This window comes from Dryas octopetala, chromosome 7 (genome assembly GCF_963921425.1).
Source record: "Dryas octopetala chromosome 7, drDryOcto1.1, whole genome shotgun sequence".
Lineage (NCBI taxonomy): Eukaryota > Viridiplantae > Streptophyta > Magnoliopsida > Rosales > Rosaceae > Dryas > Dryas octopetala.
In genome coordinates this window covers 18,593,227-18,602,164 of record NC_141372.1, presented here as the reverse complement: position 1 = coordinate 18,602,164, position 8,938 = coordinate 18,593,227, and the positions used below count along the sequence as shown (strand labels likewise).

The 8,938-nt window shown below is 40.9% G+C and overlaps 1 long non-coding RNA gene across 1 annotated transcript; it reads left to right on the top strand.

Annotated features, from left to right (window-relative positions):
* Positions 1-4,682: 4,682 nt before the first annotated feature.
* Positions 4,683-7,335, top strand: LOC147280256 (uncharacterized). The gene is made up of 3 exons (XR_015123624.1): positions 4,683-5,036; positions 5,712-5,768; positions 6,852-7,335. It is a non-coding gene; the product is annotated as an uncharacterized LOC147280256 (long non-coding RNA).
* Positions 7,336-8,938: the final 1,603 nt, after the last annotated feature.

The window sequence follows — 8,938 nt, the reverse complement described above, 5'->3', positions numbered from 1 at the left end:
CGGGCATGCAGGTATGCTCACAACTTCCTATGCAGAGCGAATCGATGCATAAGCAGGCAGGTATGCTCGCCACTTCCCGTGCAGAACGAATCCATGCACGGGCAGGCCGGGATGCTCGCCACTTCTCATGCAGAGCAAATCGATGCACGACCAGGCAGGAATGCTCGCCACTTCTTGTGCAGAGTTAATCGATGCACGAGCAGGCAAAAATGCTCGCCACTTCTCGTGCAGAGCGAATCTATACATGAGCAGGCAGGTATTCTCGCACAACCTCAATCACAACATTCTCAAAACTAACTCATAACTTTCATTGTTTAATAATATATTAATGCCCCTTGTATTTCTTCTCAGATTCACCTTTACATATCATCATCATCAACACTTGCTGTGAGAAAATTTATTTTTAAAACATTTATAAAACAAGGTCCACTCACTGTTTACTCCGAACTATGCCGAATCCTTTCCAAAGTTAATTCAACAATTATCCTTAGAGCAACTTTATAATTCCCAATTAATTCCTTAGCCTTAAATCCTCGTCAATTCATTCTCATGATTCAAATCCTACACTTAGCCTTCTCTAACCTATAACAAAAAACAGACAATTCACTAACGATACTCAACAATATAACCAGATAAGCTTCACTCATAGTGCAGCCACGTAAAATGACCGAAATGCCCTTCATGGCGCCATTGCTCGGATATCAAATCCGGCAGCATAACGACATTGAGAATGAGATTTTCCGAGCCCGTCTACCTGTTAAGACTAGACAACCAACTTAAATCACAATTCAGAAACACAAATGGCTGCTAAGCGACCGATAGGGGCGGCCGCCACCACACACGGCGGCTGCCCTACTTAGAACAGCATACAAAACACATAGAAACTCACCCACGGGCTTCGGGTGACTGGCTAGAGGCCAAAAACCAATTATTAGAGCTGTCGGCACGACCAACCACGGTGAAAAGCACGGTGGTCCGTGGTGGTTAACCTGCAAAATTTCTGAACACAAAAACAACCTAAACAAATTACACAGGCATGAAGGAGACGTCGAGAGGATCAACGTTTTTACCTAGGTCGATGGCCAAATCTCGCCAGAAGTGGCCGACATCGGCGGTGAAGCCGCCGGCCTTCACAGCGTCGATTCGTCTTCGAGGAGCGTCGAGTGAACGATCGGAGCACACCACCATGCTTGGTTCGATGAGAGGAAGCTTCCTGGGTTGGAGCTGGGCCGCGAAGATGCCGGAAACAGTGAGTCAACGCCGGACATCCAAACGGGCGAAATATGGGTCCTCGGGTTCTGGGGAATTTATGGGTTGAATGGAGACCAAGGGAAGGAAGAGGAAGGGACGGCGAGTTCCGTGGGCCAAACACCCAGCCCAACCGCTCCCGGACGCTCCGCCATGCGTCGGTGACAGGGGTGACGAGGGTGAGGGGCGAGAGAGAGACAGAGGCGCGGGGAGAGAGAGTTCGAGAGAGTGAGAGAGTGAGAGAAAGAGAGAGAGACAGAGACAGAGACAGAGAGACAGAGAGACAGAGAGACAGAGAGAGAGGGAGACAGAGAGAGACAGAGAGAGTTTTTTAAAAAATTGATGTTGGGTTTTAAAACCCCCTTTGGTACAAATTACAAGATTGCCCTTTACTTCAAATGTCCGTAACTCTTAAATCGTAGATCCGATTAACGTACGCTTCGCGTCTACGAACTCATGTACTTGAGACCTATCCAACGTACCCAAAGTCAAAGAAGAAAGTCCACTAATTTTAAAAGTCAACTTTTGGGTCAAGCTCAATTTAAAACAAAATTAAAATTAAATTTTTAAATTCCAAATAAATTCCCAAAATCCTTAAAATAAATTCTCAAAATATTTAAAATAAATTCCTTGAAAAATACGGGGTCTCACAATCTACCCCCTTAAAAGAATTTCGTCCTAAAAACTCCCAAGGGAAAGTAAAATCAGAATAACTTAACACAAAAACAACAAGCACAACCAATCACAATTCAAAGAAACTCTTTATTTAAAAGAAAACTTAAAATAATGCAAGCTAGAAGGAAAATAAAAATACGATGCAGATCGAATCCTTCACATGAGAACTGCAGGTAACGAGCTTTTTGTGCTCCATCCGTATCCGTTTTCTAAGATCTTTCGAATGCATCCATACTCAATAATAATCCACAATAATAACCAAAATTTACTCAATCACATAATAATTTCATTACCAATCATCCAAACATCAAGATAGTCATAATTCTTCATATTCACATCAAATTCCACCAATAATAATAATAATAATAATCTTTCTGCAAATCAATTGCCTAATCGTCAATTATTAACCTCAACCTCAAATCATTCACATCGTAATTAACATCCTCATTGCATAATTGCCATCAATTCCATCCTCAAGATTCAAGCCTAAATTTACCAAGTCCTAGCCATACCAAATCCTAACAAACAAATGCATACACGCAAACAAAGCAACAAAAAAATCTATCTAATTTTAATCACATCGCTCATTGAAATCCCCCTATTTAAAACCATTTCTCAAATCCATTTTTAAATCATCTCAAAACTGTAAATCGAACTCTGAAGAACAAATAATACTCTGAAGCTGTAAAACTATTAAAATGTCTGAAATAAAACACAATGCCTTACTGAAATTGTCATTTAAAATGTTTACTGATGAAAAATCATTTCTCAAAATACTCCACAACTGAAACTTCACGCCACACTAGTACCCGGGAAACTGCTGGCCATACACTGAGGTAATTAAGCTTGTCACATCTCGTACATAGGCACGAGCAGGCAGATAAGCTCGCCACTTCCCTTGCAGAGCGAATCGATGCACGAGCAGGCATGTATGCTCGCCACTTCCCGTGTAGAACGAATCAATGCACGGGCAGGTCAGGTGCTCGTCACTTCTCGTGCAGAGCAAATCGATGCACGAGCAGGCATGAATGCTCACCACTTCTTGTGCAGAGGTAATCAATGCACGAGTAGGCAGGAATGGTCGCTACTTCTCGTGCAGAGCGAATCTATACACGAGTAGGCAAGTAACTAGGCTCGCCACTTCCAGTGCAGAGCGAATTGATGCACGGGCTGGCAGGTATTCTCGTACAACCTCAATCATAACATTCTCGAAACTAAGTCATAACTTTCATTGTTTAATAATATATTAATGCCCCTTGTATTTCTTCTCAGATTCACCTCTACATATGCATCATCATCAACACTCGCTGTGAGAAAATTTATTCTTAAAACATTTCTAAAATAAGGTCCACTCATTTTTTACTCCGAACTATACCGAATCTTTTCCGAAGTTGATTCCTACTCACGACCCCTCACTTGTTTGTCACTCAAATCATACCAACACTTCCTCAATAATTAATTTGATCATTTTGTATAATAACTGCCTAGTCATCATTTATTTACCTCGACAATAAACATTCCTTCTCTAATTCAGCAATTATCCTTAGAGCAACTCTATAATTCCCAATTAATTCCTTAGTCTCAGATCCTCGTCAATTCATTCTCATGATTCAAATCCTACGCTTAGCCTTCTCTAACCTATAACAACAAACACACAAAATAGACAATTCACTAACAGTACTCAACAATATAACCAGATAAGCTTCACTCACAGTGCAACCACGTGAAATGACCGAAATGCCCTTCACGGCGCCATTGCTCGGATATCAAATCCGGCAGCAAAACGACATCGAGAATAAGATTTCTCGATCCCATGTACCTGTTAAGACCAGACAACCAAGTTAAATCACAATTCAAAAACACAAACGACCGCTAAGCTACCGAAACGGGCGGCTGCCACCACACATGGCGGCTGCCCGACTTAGAACAGGATACAAAACACACAGAAACTCACCCACGGGTTTCGGGTGACTAGCCAGAGGTCAAAAACCAATAATTAGAGCCGTCGGCACGACCAAACACGGTGGAACCCGCGGTGGTCCGTGGTGGTCAACCTGCAAAATTTCTGAACTCAAAAACAACCTAAAAAAATTACACAAGCACGAAGAAGATGTCGAGAAGATCAACTTTTATACCTGGGTCGACGGCCAAATCTCGCCGGAAGTGGACGAAATCTGCAGTGGAAGCCGCCGGTCTTCACAGCATCGATTCGTCTTCGAGGAGCGTCAGGTGGATGATCGGAGCACACCACCATGCTCAGCTTGACGAGAGGAAGCTTCCTGGGCCGGAGTGTAACGACCCGACCCAAATTTTCACTACAAATTTAAATTTTTATTTAACTATGTTTTTAAGAGATTTTTTTTAGATGTGGATTTGTATTTTAAAGATTTTGAGATTTATTTGAAAAATAAAAACGGTTTTGATTTAAATATTTATTTTTGTTTTAATTTGGGATTGACCCAAAGTTGACTTTTAAAATAAATGGGCTTTCGATTTTGACTTTGGGTCCGTTAGATAGGTTTCGAACCCACGATTTCATAGACACGTAGCACGCGTCGTTTCGAGTTACGGTTTGAGAGATATGGGCGTTTGAAGTGAGGGGCAATTTTGTAAATTGACAAATTGGGTTTTAAAAAAATTCAAAATCTGATTTTTAAGGGGTTTCTCTCTCTTTTTCTAGAACATTCTCGCTCTCTCTCTCTCCCTTTATTTCTCTCTCCCCGCACCCCCCTTTCTCTCCGTGTCCCCTCTGCCCGCAACCACCACCACCGACCACAGCCACCACAACCGACCACCGGCAAGCCTCCCTCGTCGCCGAACACCTCCAGAGGCCGATCGACTCCTTCCGGCCACCCTCCTTGCACGCGAAAACACACCAGCTCGCAACACCCCCTGCGCGTGACCAACCCTACCAGGCCAGCCCATCTCTGGCCACTTTGTCATCGACCCAAGCCACCGGCGTGGCCCCCTCTCACCGGCGCCGACCCCCACTAAAGTCCTCTAGCAATCCAGCCCCTTTGCGCGCACAATAACAACTCAGAAACAAACCCAGCTGCCACCCTCTGTCTCGCGGGACTCCGGCCAAACTTCAGCGCTATCCACTTCGAAAATAGGTGGGTTTTCTTCCCTTCATGATGGGTTTCACTCCCTTATGGCTTGGATGTGTAATTTTGAGAAATTTCTGAAGATTGAATATGGGGGTTTGGGACCATTTCAGAAATTTCTTGGGCTTCCAGATTAGAGAACTGTTCTTGTGGTTTTGTTGGACAAATTTGCAATATTAGGAAGTTCAATTAATGTTTAGGATGCAGAAATTGAGTGGGTTTGAGAAATTTTGATAATTTTGGCAAATTTTGGTCTTGAAACAGCCTCTTGAGCGGCAATCATCGAAATTTTGAACCCCCACTGCCTTTTTGTGATTTTGGGATTTATTTCTGGTAATATTTTGAGTGGGTGATTGGTTTTGGGTATGTAGAGTGTGGTTGGAGAAGCTGATACTGTTTTGGAGCGGAAATGTGAGACTTGGTCGATAACAAATTTCTCTAAAATGAGCTTTTCGACCGAAATAAGTCTTGTGCATATTTTCTTTTAAGCTTAGGATTTGTTTGAATGGTTGGGTGACGTTGGTTAGTTCCGAGAAGCTTTGGATGTTTGAGGAGGTGTTTGTGAGTTTAATTTTAGCATTGTAAATCGTTGTATTGGATGAGAGACGGGTGTATCATACACACGCCTTTAATGTGGTCGAGTCGAGGCTGATTTTATTTTTATTGTTATTGTTTATTTTATAGGTGAGATGACCGTGGTTCGTGACGATCCGGCGGAGGATCGAAGCTAGGGCTATCTCTGTGAGTGGACTCTTGTCACTTTAAATGATTTATGAAATTCGTGATTTATTCTAGTTATATAAATTTTAATTGTGAAATTGAAGTTTGAATGGGCTTTTGGTTTTCTAAAGAATTCATGAAAATTTCATCAATCATTTCACACTAAATACTTGGGAATTTTATCTTGGGATTTGATCATTGGTATTAAATGTTGGATTTCACATGTTAATTCAAATAAGTTTTATTGTTGGATGTTTGAAAGGAAATTAGTTTCTTATTTTTATACATATGGATTATTTCATATTTTAGCCTATGGTCAAAGATTTGATTAGTTTTATGTGTTTCGAATGAGATTTATTAAGGACTCTTTTACTAGTTGTGCTTATGCATTGTGGATTGAGGATTTAAAGTTTATGGGAACGATAAAGATATTTTCTATCCGTGAGACAATGATTTTCCGATTTGGTTATGGAAAAATGGTTTTCAAACCACCTTTGCAGTACCCTCTAGATTATCAGATACATAGGTCTTTGGGATCCATTACGGCACACATATAGGCTTTGGGCCGTGTGTCGGGATGCTTCGCCTTTTGGGGGCTGCTCTGCGTGCACGTATGACCAGGATTGCCTGCACGTGCTGATTTTATTCGCACGTGTGTATGGCCAGGATATTGCCTACTTGTGCGATGCAGAAATTCCGCACAGGTGTATGGCCAGGTTATTCAGGGTATATAGCATGGTGAGAAATGAAATTGGTATCTTCAAGAGTTTAAATATGGATTTTGAGTGAGAACCACTTTTCGAGTTTTACAATGATTTCGATTTTATTATTTTTATGATTATGATAAATTAAATAATTTGCTATTGAGAAATGTGTTTTGAGTTATCTTTTCCTCGAGATTCATTAGTTTTATAATACTTTTAAGCTTGAAAATGGTTTTAAAACTGGGGGATTTCAAAGAGTGTCGTGAGGTCTTAGAGTTAAATGTGGTTATGAAGGGTTTTCTGAAAAGATATTTAACCCTTGATTTCATTTTCATTAAACTGTCCACTCACTGAGTTTGTCTCACGGTTTATTTTGTTTTGTTTTAAATTGTCCCCCCAGGTAGTAACTTTGGTGGAGGTCGAGCCAATCACGTCGAGGCGGTTACATCCATATTCCTTCTCGGACCAGTTGGCGTCATTCTATTTTTCGGTGTAAATTCTTTGTAATAGATTAGAGGCTCTGATAACCACTCTAAAATTTTAAGTTGGATTTCTGTGAAATTGTTTGGGTCTGAGACCCTATTTTGGTTGTGGTAGAGGTGGTTGATGTTTAGAAGTGCTTTTTAACAGGTTTTGAAATTTCTGGGTTAGTCCATTTTCAGGGGAAGTTCTGCCGAATTTTCGGTAAGATTTTCCTTGATTTTGGACTCCCGCAGGACCTCTCTGGGTTTCAGGGTGGAATTTGGGGGCGGTCCTATCACAGAGCTGGCCAGCGAAGACGCCAAAAATGGCAAGTCAACGCCGGAGCTCCAAACGGGCGAAATCTGGGTTCTCGGGTTCTGGGGAATTTCTGGGTTGAACGGAGACCAAGGGAAGGAAGAGGAAGGGACGGCAAGCTCCGTGGGCCAAACACCCAGCCCAGCTGCCGCCAGACGCGCCGCCATGCACCGATAACAATGGCGGCGAGGGTGAGGGTGAGGGCGAGAGAGAGAGAGAGAGAGAGAGAGAGAGAGAGAGAGAGAGAGAGAGAGAGAGAGAGAGAGAGAGAGAGAGGGTTTTTTTAAAAACTGATGTTGGGTTTTAAAACCCCCTTTGGTACAAATTATAAGATTGCCCTTTACTTCAAATGTTTGTAACTCTTAAATCGTAGATCTGATTGACGTACGCTTCAGGTCTATGAACTCGTGGACTGGAGAGTTATCCAACGTACTCAAAGTCAAAGACGAAAGTCCACTAATTTTAAAAGTTAGCTTTTGGGTTAAGCCCAATTTAAAACAAAAATTAAAATTAAATTAAAACCTTTTTAAATTCCAAATAAATTCCTAAAATCCTTAAAATAAATTCTCAAAATATTTAAAATAAATTCCTTGCAAAATACGGGGTCTCACACATCGTTTGTAAAAATGTTCAAAAAGGATGTGTTGATTGCTCAAGTCTATGTGGATGACATTGTGTTTGGCTCTACCTCAAATTTTCAGGTGAAAAAGTTCATTGAGGTAATGACAAATGAATTTGAGATGAGTCTAATTGGTGAGATGAATTTCTTCCTAGGTTTGCAAGTTAGACAAGAGGATAGTGGTATTTGTATTTCTCAATCTAAGTTTGCTAGGAATTTGGTCAAGAAATTCAATTTTGAATCATCAAAGGCTGCTGCTACTCCTATGAGTAAAAGCACGAAACTTCATAAGGAACCAAATGGCCAGAAAGTTGACCAAACATTGTATAGAAGTATGATAGGTAGCCTCCTTTCCCTCACTGCTAGTCGACTAGACATATCTTTTATTGTGGGAGTGGGAGTGTGTGTTAGGTTTCAAAGTGATCAAAAGGAATCACAATGATCTGTTTGCAACTAAAAATAATAATCAAATATGTTAATGGGACAAGTGATTATGGATTGTCGTACACTTCGGATACTAACAAAAGATTAGTTGGATTCAGTAACTCTGACTGGGTAAGTTGTAGTGATGATCTAAAAAACACTTATAGTGGTGCTTTCTATGCTAGGAACAATTTAGTGTCATGGCATAGCAAGAAACAAAATATTGTTTCTTGTCTACTACTAAAGTTGAATACATAGCCACCGGTAGTTTTTGCACTCAGCTTCTTTGGATGAAGCAAATGCTTGCTAACTATGAGATTGTTGAGGAGATCTTTCAAATCTATTGTGATAACATGAGTGCTATTGACATCTCAAAGAACCCTGTCCACCATTCATAAACCAAACACATAGATATAAGGTATCATTTCATTAGAGATCTTGTGGAGAGTGGTACTTTTATTTTGACTTTTGTTTCTTCAGAGAAGCAATTGGTAGACATCTGTACCAACGCTTTGAAGAAACCAAAGCACATTGGTCTTAGGAAGTCAATTGACATTTGTGCCAGTGTTTGATTCTTTATAGTTAAATGTGCTTTAGTGTCAAAGAAATTGTTTTATTGTCTACTAGCCTCTTGACATGCGCGAGAGCGCGTGTCAATTGGCTTTTTT